The following is a 14,281-nucleotide window of genomic DNA, read 5'->3' on the forward strand; positions in this document are numbered from 1 at the left end:
TACTTGCCATCTTCAGCTTAATCGTATTCATACCTTGCTGTACCTGCCTGGGATGGTATGGTTGCCTTAAAGAATATCTTTACGATATATGACCGGGGGAGGAGCCATAGTTAAGGATGACATATTTATCTGTCTCTCAAGTCCCTGGCCGTAGATCTAGCCAATACATAGACTGTGGGTGGACCTGAGTTTGGTGGGTTTCAGACCAAATCCTTAAGTGCATCTTTGTGTGATTGGTGTGCACGCTTACACCAGCCCTTGAGTGTTTTGGTTAATCTATAGGAGACCCTACTCTTTCTCTGTTTAGCTAGATTTCTCCTAGAATTCTAGTAAACTCTGCAAGATTATTTAACTGTTGGAGGATATATTTGCATGTTTGCAACCAAGTTTGGCCATATTTGCTAGGCTTGGGTCCCATACCCTTAGCTCCGGTTTTGGTCTTCATCTTTTATTTGTATTAATATTATTATAAGGGTATTTACTGAGCGCAGGCCTAGCTTCGGGAAGCAACGGAGCGCTGTACAATCATAGGGGAACAAGGTTAGAAAGCAGAGAAATAAGGGAGCAGGGATATAACTGAGGAAGAGAACAATTTTTAGCAATAGATCTACAAGTAACTAGCGAGGAAACCGTGGTAATCAAATCGCCCAGTCTCGGGTAGAGCGGAGTATGGAGGGTGTGTGGACCTAGGTATTGGGGAGGAGCAATTCCTTGAAGATGAGGGTCTTGAGCTGCTTCCTAAACTGTAGAAGCGAGGGTCGAGTCGGATGCTGATTGGGATGAGGTGCAGAGTCTTGGGGTGTAACCAGAGAGGGCTTGTCTTCTGGATTTTTTTCCTTCCTACACCGGCAGAGTTCAAGTCTGCACATGTCCTTACTTTTGGTGGATCGTAGGCCTAACATGGGACAGTAGGAGATGGTTGTGGTGCTTCAAGCGCACCAGGAGGAGCCAGAAATGGTCCACAGCAGATTTGTCAGGAGTCGGGCTGTGGCCATTGCACCGTGTCCTGCCTGTGCGGAAAGGCAAAGGCAGGCTCAGACTTTCCTCAAGAGGGAGTACTCCGGTCCGAAGGCATCACCGCCCATGATATCACCGCACATCTTCAAAGAGTGCTTTGGGAACCTCCTCACTACGCAAGCTCTTTAAGCTGCAATGCAATGATGTGTTCAAGGAGCCTGGTGGCACCAGCGACCAGTAGGGATAGTTTACCACCACTATCGATGCATCCTACTGTTGGTGCTGATTGGATTTCGTGTGTGATGTCGGAACCGTCAAGAGTGATGAGGAATTCGGCTCACGCTGCATGCATTACCTGACCTGTGTAAGTCAATGTGTGGCCTGGGTGATAAGGGAGTGGGTGGTGATAGGACTGGATTTCAATACTCTGGCCTGGTGGCCAGATGTATAGGAGACCAACCTAGTTAGTGAACGGGGACAACTCTAGGAGCTGTAGTCAAACCAGGCAAGCTAGCATAGAGAGTGGTCAAGGCTGAGCCTCAGGAAGGGGGAGCCTAGTTAAGGGTCCACAATGAGCTCACAAGATAAGTAATCACAGATTACTTTTAGACAAGTAGTTCTAAAAATGCTACCTTTATTTTTGGGCAAGCAAACGCTATAAAAATGAATATTAGCAAGTAATAACAGCAACACTCGTAATAACATACATTTCTGATGCTTAATACTGAAAGGGAAGGTAATGTTAGATTTTCAATGGCAGTCTGCAAGAGTTCAACCCTAACTTTACAAGGCCAATCCTAACTTGACTGGGGCCTTGTGCCCTGAAAGTTCACAAAGGTTCCAGTAGTTTTATCTGCCAGCAAAAAGTTAGGACGAAGGTCTTGTGGATGGAGAGGAAGGTTCCAAAAGTCAGTAAGGATCTATTCAAATGGATTGCGTCCTCCCAATATCCATCATCTTTGACCTATTCTGATATCCTGCTTGCAGCGTGGAAACCTTTCACAACAGAGGGCGCCATGCATCGTTGTCGCCGTCCTCGTGTCTCTAGTCGGCATCTGTCGTTCTCGAGTATGGCGTCGGTATAACTGGCATGCACCGCGCCCATTGCCTCAGTTCCGTTTATCTGTGCTGCTTGCTCAAAACAGTTCACTCGCCTCAGCGTTTATTCTTTGGTACGCACTTTGAAAGATTGTTGAAGTATATCTTCATCTACCTCTAAAACTGGATTCAAGAATGTGCTAATTGCGGTTCTAAAATGTCTAGAAGTGATCTGCATCGGGTAGGCCTGTGGTATTTGGGATCAGGCCACAATGTCCACGACTGCACCTCTTGTCTGTCATTGACGGTTAAAGCCGTAAAAGAGATGAAGGGGGAACCTCGCTTACGTAGGCCCTCCCCTAAATTGGATTTGAATACTCCACAAAGGCTAAATTGTTCGAAGACAAGAGTTGGAGAGATGTTTCTCCTCACCGATCCAAAAGATGCAGCAAACATGCTAAGCGTTCTATATTAAGGTCTCAGTGCTCTTCGTCATCTTCGTGGTCTAGGAAGAGGCGTCATCGCTCCACATCCACCTCTTCGGATTTCTTGCCTGAGCATCAATCAAATATATTTAAAATACTTTTCCAGAATCAACACAAAGTTTGTAGATACTCTTTAGAGATGCTTTTTACACACTTCCTCCACCCTGAGGTGACTTCACTAACTAGGACAGTAATGGCATTTATATATCACTATTACACTTTGTAGATTTTGAGGTTTGTGGAAAGGTTAAGGGAAGGAAAAAGGTTAAAACAGGTTCTGAGAGCATGTGAGCACTTAAATCTTCCAATGAACTCTAGACAAAAACCTTTTCCAGCAATAATAGTTAAAACAAGTCATCACCTAATGAGGGACTGTAAATATCAAAGTCAAATGGACTAATAGAGTCTGAAGGGAGCAAGGACAGCCAAAGGCAATTGGAGCAGTCTATGGAGCTGAGGCACTTCTTAGATAGCAAAGTCTTGCACAAAGTTAAAGAGATTGTTGAAGAAAAATCACTATAGGGTCACAAGCTGTTAAACCTGTGAAGGGTAGAGCTGAAATAAACACTAGCAGAGTATCTACTGCAAGTCTCAACTGAGAAGAACAAAGCTAAAGACACTGAGCTAAGTACCCCAAGTCGGAACAGTACCTTTAGTTAGAAGAAGAGTGGTCCAGCAGGCTTCTGTCTGATTGCAGTGATGCAGATCCTGGGTTCCTGGGCCTCTGTCGTGGGGACAAGAGGGAGGACGTCTGGAGAAGTCCTGCGGCAGCAATTCAAAGGTTGCAGTAGCTACAGGCTCTTTTTAGATCAGCAGCACTTCGCAGTTTTAGCGCTCAGTGAACAGCACCACTATGGACCGTGGACGCTGGTTGGGCTTCCTTCACTCCTGCACTCTGGTGAGGGGACTCAAGCGCTGGTCGTCCTGCTTCTGGAGGGTCCTGGGGAGACTCCTGGAGCTTCTGACCGAATTGCAGACATTGCACTCGACTGCAGATTTCTCAACCTCTGGCAATTGGTTCCTGCAGCAGCAAAGAAGTACAGCCATTCGGGGAAGGTGGTCCAGTGGGGTTCATCTCAGTGTTAGTTGGTCCCACTAACCCAAGGGAAGAAGTTGTCCCTTCCGGAGCTTCTCTTGTTGATCAGTTTCAGCACAGCAGCAGGGCTTCACGGGGCAATTCAAAGGATGCAGCAAGCTTCGATCACGTTTTCTTCGGGTTGTTCTTCAGTGGTCGACTCACTACAGTCCCAAAACCCTTGCATTTTTAAGCAGGTTTCTCCCATTCATGCACTGCCTAGCTGCCTTAAGCAGCAGGGTGGCAATGACAGCCAGCCAGCCAGGACTGGCTGCATCAGGCATTCCGAAAGACAAAGGACAGGGGAGTTTCGGGAACCTCCCTCACTTGCTGCCCTGCCAGACACACTGGAGCCAGAGGAGGGTTTCAGTACTGAAGCCCGCCAAAGGCAAAATGAACAAAGTGCTCAAACCTGGCTTGGCGCGCAGAGTAAAACCCAAGAAAGACCTCTCAAACAGAAAATGGGGGGACTGGGGGGGAGAGACCGGGGATTTTGACAAAATGGTCTCCCATGGGTGCTATACTGCAGCTGAGGATGCAGCCTGAGGTAGAAAAGCACAATTGTAGAAAAATTAAAGCACTGCCACCAGCCATTTAAAGTAGGGAGGGTAACATAAAATGTTACATGAGTAAGTAGGAAAAGGGGCTACTAAGTAACCCCCATCTATCCCCATAGGATGGGGTGTGCTGGACCTACAAAGAGGATAAGTAAAGTCAATTTCACTTTACTATTCTTGGGAACAGTAGTTCAGCCAAGAAAATGTGTTTAAACCTTAAGTGAAATCTAAAGGATTTTCCTGTGATGCTGCACTGAAGGTGCTATGTTTCACCACACGATAAGTAGATGGCAATGAAGTTTGTCAGACTCGAGAAAAAAAATGCATAACCCAAACCAGGTCAAAGCACACGAGAGAGAAAAGGGGTTCACTTACTCCAGGGTTAAAATGTAAAAGTCATAAAATCCAGCAAAAGCTGGGGTTCTCTAAAGTGGGAGGAATTAGCACAGAAATGAGAATTCCCCCTAACACTGCCACCAGCCATTAAAGGTAGGTTTGTCTTTGTAACATAAATGTTCCCTTTAAAATGAGAAGGGGAATGCTCTGTATCTCGCCAGCACTCCACATAAGGTGGGGGGGGGGTTCTGGTCTCACCTAATAACATGTAAAGGCATCCAAAGATCCTTTCTACTCTTGGGAACTGTAGTTCTCACAAGGCTAGCCAGAGAAAGTTGAAAAGGGGGGCCTCTAGGGCAACTCAGCAACAATAGGCACGTATTGCCAAAATGTGTCTTAAGAGGCGAACTTTTAAAAGACAGTAGTCTTAAAAATGGCACCCATAAACAGAGTAAAAGATTCTAAGTGTGTGGAAAAAGTTTTGCACTCAAGAGGTATAAGGAAAAATAATCCACCAGTAAAAGCAAAACGTTCTGGGGTTGTCGCACTATTAATCTGACCACTTAATATGCAGTCATATTGTGATCTTCGTTCACTTGAATAGAAATAAATGCTTATCTGGTCATGAATTCTTCATGATGGGTCTTCCTTCTAGGGGTTTCATTGAGAAAGGGTAAGTTTGTCCGAATACTATATGGCATTGAGTCGTGCACCTCAAGGCCTAACCCCAGCAGAAAGTGCCAGGCGAGAGGACTACTTTGCACTTTACTGGGACTCGTTATGATTGTCTCCTGATCACTTTGAGCGACAATGCCATCATGCCTACCACAGTAGTCAACATTGAGGGTCAGCAAGAGCCAAGTAGAGCATCTCGACATCCAAGCAATGCTTTTGTCTTTTTATTGGTTTTCGGTTACAGACTCCACCCACTGCCAGTCCTTCAGGTTAGTATGTTTTCCAGGCATAAAATGTGCCGCACAAGGTCAGAGGTGATCTTTGGGCTACCATGGAATCGTTGATGTGAGCAACTTAGCTGGTCCTGTCAGCTCATGGCAAAGGAGCACTGATTCCACTTCTGGCTGCTGAAGACAACCAGCAACACGTGGCTTTCCGTTGCAAAGTTCAGGAACAATGCCACCGGAGAGCCATCTTAATCTTGCTTGGATGAGTATTGTTCAGGGGTTTTAGGATGTGTCCCGACAAAGGTAAGGTGTGGACACCTAGATCTTCTGACCTCTTGAGCGGAATGCATGAATTGCACCTTCTTTGGATTCCCCCTCTGTGGTGGTCGTCACATCTTGCCTGAGATGTGTATTCTCCAACATCCTGTCTGCACACCTAGTTAGATCTGGCTGTGGCTGCTTGGTCTCCCAATCTGAAGGGTCTGCAAGGCCTTGACCATATCTGGGGACACACTAGTTTTCATGTGCACACGGTGAGCAAAGCCCCCTTGAGTCTCACTGGACTTGTAAATCAAGCTTGCTTGCCATTTTAGGGAGACATGCAGGGAACAAGCTTTGTTCCCTGAAAATGGTAAAATTGCTGCAGTAAAGGTATCCAGCCAAGAAGGGGAATCAAACAAAACTGTGTATTCTGGGGATCCCTGACCTGGGGTTGTGGGGTGTTAGGAAAGATTTCCTTTTTGCAGGTTTCACTCAATTGACCTCAATGTAACCCCCATCTTTTTGCTATGATTTAATTCCTGTCCTGCCTTTTTGGAGGCATGTAAGCCGTTTTGCTTTATTTCCCTTGCTCAGCTCAACTCTTGTGAAGGCATTGGTCAGCCCTGTGGCTGCCAGTGCAGTGGGAGCCCTGTCGCTCATTTAGGATCCTTGATTTATTTGCAGCTCACAATACCTTCTAGTGAAGTGCAGGGATCAGGCTGGTGTACCTTGTATCCCTTTTTCCATTTAGTAACCTTTCTGGTCATTTTGTGAAGTGTCCAAGACTTGCTGGTGGCAGCAGATCTTTTTCTACTGCACTTTCCATTTTTCCAGAATGCATTTTAACGCTTAATGCCATCTTGTACCATATTCTCAAAATGTCTGTGGGAAAAGCTTTTTCCTTTGGCCTTCTTCCGGTCTTCTGTGGTCAGAAAATGCCATATAAAGGAAGTAGTTTCCTGGCAAAACCTTTAATAGTCAAAGCAACGGTGTGAGCATCTGACTGGATGTGGGGATTGGGATTGTGTATTCACAATCCAAACTTCATCCGGGGTTTTGTCTGTTGCTGGGCAGGTGTGGAGCAAGAGGTTGTCCCATTATTGGACACCCTTTGCCAGTTTCAATGGTGCAGCTCCTTGCAATTGGTGGGTTCGTGCAACCCTGCCTCAAATTTAGGATAACGGATTGAAGCCTGCAGCTTGTCCTTTGAAGCTGAGACTCCTACAAAGAGTTAAAGGCCTCTGAAGACTGCCATTGAAGACACCCAGCATTGATTTGTATTTGTTTTTTAATTATTTATATTGCGCTCTGGACAAACTAAATGGTATCTAGACACAGATGGAAACCAATGTTTCAGCAAGAGCAATCGGAAAACAGTCGCCAACAGGTGTCTCCTTAAAGGCAAGTCGAGTTGGTATGCTATCTGTCAATCAATTGAAAGGATAGGTTTTTAAGGCCTTACGGAAGAGCAAAAGGAATTTGAAAGCACGAATTTCCATTGACAGCCTCTTCCATATTTTCAGACCATATACTCTAAACTTACAATCGTCTCTGAAGATACCAACGGAGGGTGGAACTACTAACAGCAATTTGTCCCCAGATTGCAGCCGACGTGTGGGTAGATACCTGTATAGTTTGTTCGACAAGTACGAGGGAGCGAGGTTATCTAAACACTTCAAGATTAAACAGAAGACTTTAAAGTCTACTGTCTTTTACAGTAAGTCAGCGAAGGGATCGCAGTAATCCTGAAATGGATGAAGACTTCCTCACTCCGAATATCAGTCTTACAGCAGCATTTTGTGTTCTTTGCAACCGCTGGCATTGCTTAGCTGGAATACCTGCAAGAAGGCCATTGCAGTATTCAAGTTGCGTGTTCACCAGGGCTCCCATCACCACAGCATGATCAACCGCATGAACAACCGGGAGTGCCTATCGCAGAAGATGCAGAGTATAGAGCACGGACTGGACCTTGGTACCCACCTGAACTTCACTGCTCAATTTCTCCTGACAGAAACATCTCAGGTTCTTCACTTTGGTGGTAAACGACAATTATGTACCCACAAACATGGTGGATGATGTGAGGAACCTGAGGGCATCCTCACTACTTTTCCCTTTGTATCCTCTTCTCAGGTGGCCAGGAAAACGCCAATGTTTTTTTAGATCCCGACCCCGGGGGTGGATATGCGAGGGAGGATCACCTAGGTGGAGGAGACTTGGGGCAAGGATGTCCTTGGGTGAGACATGGTATCCCCCATTTCCATTTCACCATGAGCCCTCCACCCCTCAAGCCTTCATAGGCTTTTGTCAGCCCTTTTCTTGTGATTCCCCCTAAAATATTTCCCAAATGGCATCATTATGGTACTGGGATGAAGAAGAGGATAACTAGACCAAAACATCCTAATTCTGCGAACATCAACTCCAGCCAAGTACTGGGACGAGGAGGACAACAAGAGTCCAGCAGGACTACCACTTTGCTGGTGAGCGGTCTAGTCCTTTTTGTAATTTGAATGGAGGCGGGAGCTTTAAAAAAGGGAAGCCCGAAAAAACAAATAGAGGCGGAAGCAGAGGCAGCTGCGGGAGCAGTCAGCTGTGTGCCTGAAGACCTCTCCGGCGTGGCAGCAGGAGTGCTCGAGACCGCGTAGGAGTGCAGAGTATATGCAGCGGGAAGCAAAGGCATATGAAGTTGGAGGCCGGTCGAAACCAGTGAGAAGGGGCCGGCAGGACTGAGAGAATCGATCGAGAATATCCTGCTTCTCCGAGGTAGCTCTGTTGGGTATGCATGTGCCACCAGAAGACCGGCGGGAGAAGATTCAGGCGTCCGCACAGTGAAACAGGAACCCGTGTCGCAGCGGGAGACCCCGCAGGGAGCTGTAAGACTGATCGGTGAATGCAACCAGGAAAGGGGGAACAGGCTGGCAGGCGGTGATCTAAATAAAACAAAGCAAGGCATTCTGAATACCAACTAAATGAAGGCAAGTTGGGAAACGCTCTGGAATATTGAGAGGAGTGAAAGAAAGAGTGTGAACCAATTGCGAGGAACGTTTTGAACTGCATTGAAATAATGAACTGCGTTTACTGAAACCAGTGCTAGCAAAGCCAAGAGCACCAATAGTTGTATGTAGGATATGAGAAACCCAACATGTGCAAAGTACTGTATATCATAAGGAAACCAGCATTGGCAAGAGCCAAGGAAACAAGGTGTAACACTTGCAAGGTGGATAAACAAGCCACCACACCGTGTGAAGAAAGTGTGACACATGAGACTGAGGCAAACCTCACTGCTGAGGAGAATCAGTGGACTGGTTTTAAAGGAGAAGCAGTCGAGGAAGGGTACTGTTGTGCGATCTGTAATGGGTGGACAATGTGGTCCGACAACTGCGCCTAGACCGGGTGGCCCTTGAATGGAAAAGCCACTGAAAACACTTTAGAAGCTTGTGTTGGGCAAAGACCTGGATGTGATATTAAAGTCAAGTGTTTGTTTGAAAGCTGGTACTTTTGGGGAAGGGAACCCCTATGTTGTTTTGAACTACTTTGAACTTGGGGAAGGGGAGCTGATTACCAGCCAAAGAGCTAGAAGAAGCTCTGAACTTTACTTTGGACACTATTCCCTTTTTGATGCCGTCATCCCTACACATTGTATGCAGTTAGTTGTGAGGGCAAGTATAGGTTTTGGACACACACAGATGTTTTACTTTGGACTTCCTGATCTAGACTATCCTTTTCTTTAGGTGGGGAAATCCCACCTTAGCATAGGGTTGTCAGTGTCTGACTCATGATGCCTTGACAACCAGTGACATTAACTTAAGTGATCTAAAATTAGCATTACCGTTTAGCCATCATTGAGAGCGCCTTATCGTTCACAATGACGGCGCATGCATATTAAAAACCACCCAGCGCGGTTTTACTGACGCGGCCACTTAGTCAAAATGGCAGTCGGCTATAGAAACAATGGTTGCCATGACAACGCCTCGATGCTGGGAATCCCTCAAGACACTGTCTCGCACTTGTAGGTAAGCAGCCGCTCCTCGTTTTTCTAATAGAACATATGGCACTAAGATGCCAGCCTGGACATTCCGGGGACCCCATTCATTTAACCTTGAGCTCCGCTATTTATTCCCCCCCCGTACCCCTCCAGAGATACAAGCAGTTGGACCAATACATTAGCTGATACTCCCACAAGGGTGATTATCACAGAATCCTTCACAGTGACACCAACGCGACTACGCTTCCTTGATCCGGCCAACAGTGCATAATACAAGTAACATGTGTATACTTTTTAACGCACGCCGATGCGCATCTAGATTACAATGTCACCCTAGCGGTAAATGGACATCTGACTGTCCCTGCTTTATCCCACAGGGACTGGGAACACATTTTGAGCACCCAGTTCCTCAGCAGTCCATCAGTGACCAGCGGGTTGCACGAGCTTTGCGACAACCTTAGATGAACACTTAGATTTCGAAGCGGACGTCCGTCGTCTGCATTCAGAATGTATTTGATACAGGTAAGCTAATGAATTCCTCTTAGCTCGCTACCTTTAACTCCACCCTCAATTAGGGGGACTTGAAGATGAACTTTATTTGATTCTGACACCTGTCTTCACCACACAGGTTGTCCAATCTCTGTTGAGGACAGAGGTCACCCGAATCATCACAGGCACCACCTCCCTTTTCAAAACCTGTGCGTTTTCTACCATGGTAAGAAAGTCATTTATAGACACCTAAATCATTAGCCATCCTTATGCCTTACTATACCTTAAGTGTCCCAGTACTGACACCTGCCTATTTTGTTTCACCCCATAGGCAGCACACACATAGAGCAGTTCCTCCAGCTCCTTTCGTACTGATGAAGGCCCCTTCAAGATTGGCTGGCACAACAGTCATCGAGGGCCGAAACACGTGTAGACCAGTTTTTGAATCAGAAGTGCAGTGTTTATTTGCCAACATGTTGTTACATGGACAAATTCTTATGTTTTGTTTGCTTTACTGTTGTAACCCTTATCCTGACCACTGTTGTGACACATACAACAGTAGGCTTGATATTGTTCTAACCTGATTGTATTGACCTTTGAGTCTCAATGTATCTCAAACTGTTTGTGTGATATTGTTACATATTTGCTTTATGTCCTAGAGTGGAAAACTCTATATTGATGGGTGCTTTTAGACCAGTAGCTCTCTAATATACATAACTGATATTAAAGGCATGGTCTAGTAAAAATTGTTATTGTCCCTACGGGTCGGCCATGTTTCTTTAAGCCTAAGTGGCTCGATTTTAGAAAACTTTCCTATGGACCTTACCCGAGTTTTCGTCCATTAAACGCACGCGAAAACAAGCACCAGGGAGCCGCCATTTTCTGATAATCCTATCTTTTCCCCGATCGCCCTGGCTGACCTGCTTTTGCGGCACTAAATCAATTCCCCCGGCCCTGAGCCTGACATTATCAAAACATTCATATTCCCCGTCTCTCCCCGTGACGTTACTGTGCTGCGTAGGCAAACGCACCCAGTCGTTTTCTGCGCGACTCCACACAGAACCCGGAAACCAACACAGACCATCTCACAACACAGCGCGCCACAATTCGGAATATGAAACTGTACTTTAAAATGAAACAGCAACACGGTACATTTGGTAAAGTACATTTATTTGACATTAAATGTTTAGAGAATATTCAGCAATTGCCATATGAACTCCGGAAGCCATTTATTTTCTTTTATCTGTATCCGCAATAACTGTTCCGTTTCATCTTGAGTCACGCGCTGTTCCTTTATGGTACACAGGGTGTTCATTTTCGTAAAAAGAATCACTTTGGAAGCACGGTGAACCGCGAGGCTGTCAACTAGGCACTAGTCCAGCCTAAAGGTTGATGTGTTGCTTCTAGCCACTAATACAGCGTAAGGGCATGTGGGCCCTTGGCGATCGTCCCATAATATGGTGATCGTGCTCCAGTTGTTGACACGAAGCTGCAGGTGTCTGCTGAAGAATCCATCCGCCGGTGTCTCAAACAGATGGCAGTGGCAGAAAGGGATCAAATACCGGTTATGAAAACAAAAAAATGATAATTAGTCTCGCTAGCTGAACTTCATTAATGTTACTCATTTTATTTATTACGGCCGATCAGAAACTATTTGCTTGCAAGGATAGTTCAATGGAGTATGTTCGTCTCTAAAATCAATGCGAAAAGTAACGAGATAAATCGAGGCCAACACACAATGATAAACGACAGTCTACATGCGTGAGGAATGATATGATATATGATATGGCATTTGTAACGCGCCTATACTCCAGTGTTTCTAGGCGTGACGAGGCAGGTGGGGAACAAGGGCAGACAGACAACGATCCTACTAGGCCAGGTGTCTTTCTGATCGCGCATGGGGAAGGGCTGTACATGGTTAGTTGAATACAAATTAAATAATAGGGCCAGCTGGTGGCAAGTGCAAGGTAAATGCCGGGAGAAGGGGCTGAAGGATACAGAGACAGTCCCGTAGTGCAGGTAGGCAGTGCAGGGAAAAGTGGCTGGGCCAAGGACCGAGATCGGTGAGACCAGTGGACCTGCATGCCCATGTGCCCACTACGAACAGTTTTACTTGCTTTTCCTAGCTCTTCATTCATTCATTTATTCATGCATCCATTCATTAAATCTTCATTCCGGTATAAAAGCGTGTAAAGATTTACTTACATTATATTTGAAATTTCCATTGTGTCTCTTTGTAATGCAGTCTGTAAAACGGACCGTGCTCTTGACAATGATTTTTCGTTTACTGACCTAAAACTGAAACTCGATCTAGTTTCTGAATTTTCTGCCTTCTCGTCTCTTACGTTATTGCGCACTCCCTTCAAATGTAGTTCTTTCGGCATGGTCCCTGTCTCAAGGTCAAAAAACAATAGACCCTTATACTTCCAGTGCGACTTGTGGGCCTCATCTGGCCGCTGTCCGTCGCATTCTTTATTTGCAACATCATGTAGTATAGGCATCTGTGAGAACTTGAAGTTTAGAATCCGTCTATGAAGTGCGCCTCAATGTGCAAATGCGAACTGACTTCTCTCCCAAATGCCACGGCCCGCTTGGCTGGCGCGTTCTAAGTGCCCCAATTTTGTCCCGTTGTCTGCGAGCTTTGCAGGCCAAATTGAGACATTTAATTTTTGCCGGAAGGTCAGGGAAAGTACAAAGTACCACAGGAGTTGAGTTAAAAGTGAGATTTGTTTGTTTGTTTTATTATTTGCAATACGCAAGCCTCCCCTCCGTTAACAGTGCGCAGCATTTACATTTACATGAGATGAGACATGAGAAAAATATATACATACACATGTGAGCTGAATAGAGAGAATTCAAAGATGACACCCAGCTTGTTCGCCACCCATGATGGTGAAGTTAGGGGTTAGGTTTACAGGTACACTGTACAATCGTATTGCAATTATTTAAACCGGGATTTGTACTTCACAATCAGCTGTGCTTCGGGTGGGCATGGCACAGTCGCAATGTTCGGTGGAAATGGATCACTGCTCTGCACAGAAACGTCCAAAATTCCATATCTATGCTTCTCTAACACAGCAACAATAAGGCCTTTCACAAAGTCGAACTGCATTTCATAATAGACTGGTTTGATCACCCATTGCTTACTTCGTTTTGAAAACTTCTTAGTGTAGCGAGACATCCTTACTTTACCCCTAGTCCTAGATTGTTCACGTCCGACATTGCTGTTATGGGCCAAGACTGCTAGTAGAGTGCGATGTTTCATGCCCCGAAAGCTAAAATGCAAGCACTTTGGCCTGTACTTTAGGCACATATTGTGGAACACCTTCAAATCTCCTGTGTGACAGAATTCTGTCAGTCCTCTCAAATCTCTTGATCGAGTTTTGTCGAAAACAATCTTCTCAATGGTTTTGTGTGTCGGTGAAGATGGAATCAACCACTCCTTCTTCCGTGCCTCCTCTGGGGACAAAGGGCCATGTTCACATTGGTGGAAATGTTCATTTGCTGTCCAGCGGTGAACGTTGGTACAGTGGTGCATCAGTGACCGCCATTTTTCAAGTAGTATTTCCACTGACTCCTCACAAGTTTTTGAGCTCCACCAAAGATGGTTGGTGATAGAATGTGACCACTGCAAAATACTTTCAAAACCTTTTTTTTTCCCTGCAGCCGAGATTTTCTTATTGATTGATTTAGCAAGATGCCATATGTCAAATTGATGTTTAATATGTGGGAACTGCTCTCTCATTGTCTTGGCAATTGAAACATGTCTATCCGTGGCTATGAGGTCGATGTGCATTCCCCTCGATTGGAGATATTCCACTGATTTTATAAAACTTAGTTTCTCCATGGCCACTGAGGATGTACATTGTGTTACCTGCACGACCACCGAACTCACAATTTTCTTACTATCCATGTCCTGAAAGTGATAGGTGCAGTACTTGGCAGAAAATCCAGGGCTGTCGCACTGTCCATCGCCGGCTAGCCTGAATCGTTTGCCTTCAAATGTACTTGCTAGAGACAATTGTTCAATTTTCCAAGCATCACTAATGGCCGAAAACAGATAATCACGTTGGTATATGTAGTACAGCGCTTTAGAAATGAAATGGAGTCCCACAAACTGAAAGAAAGCCTCTAACTTTCTAAAACTGGAGCCACTAAAAAGTGATGCAGCTGCACACAGTAGATTGCCTGCTGGCAGT

The 14,281-nt window shown here is 45.5% G+C and overlaps 1 protein-coding gene across 4 annotated transcripts in view; it reads left to right on the top strand.

Annotated features, from left to right (window-relative positions):
- The window catches only part of NFYB (nuclear transcription factor Y subunit beta), a 139,351-nt gene that overhangs the window by 95,506 nt on the left and 29,564 nt on the right, over positions 1-14,281 (top strand). The window lies entirely within an intron of this gene.

Source organism: Ambystoma mexicanum, chromosome 12 (genome assembly GCF_040938575.1).
Source record: "Ambystoma mexicanum isolate Mex_15411 chromosome 12, UKY_AmexF1_1, whole genome shotgun sequence".
In the NCBI taxonomy this organism is placed as follows: domain Eukaryota; kingdom Metazoa; phylum Chordata; class Amphibia; order Caudata; family Ambystomatidae; genus Ambystoma; species Ambystoma mexicanum.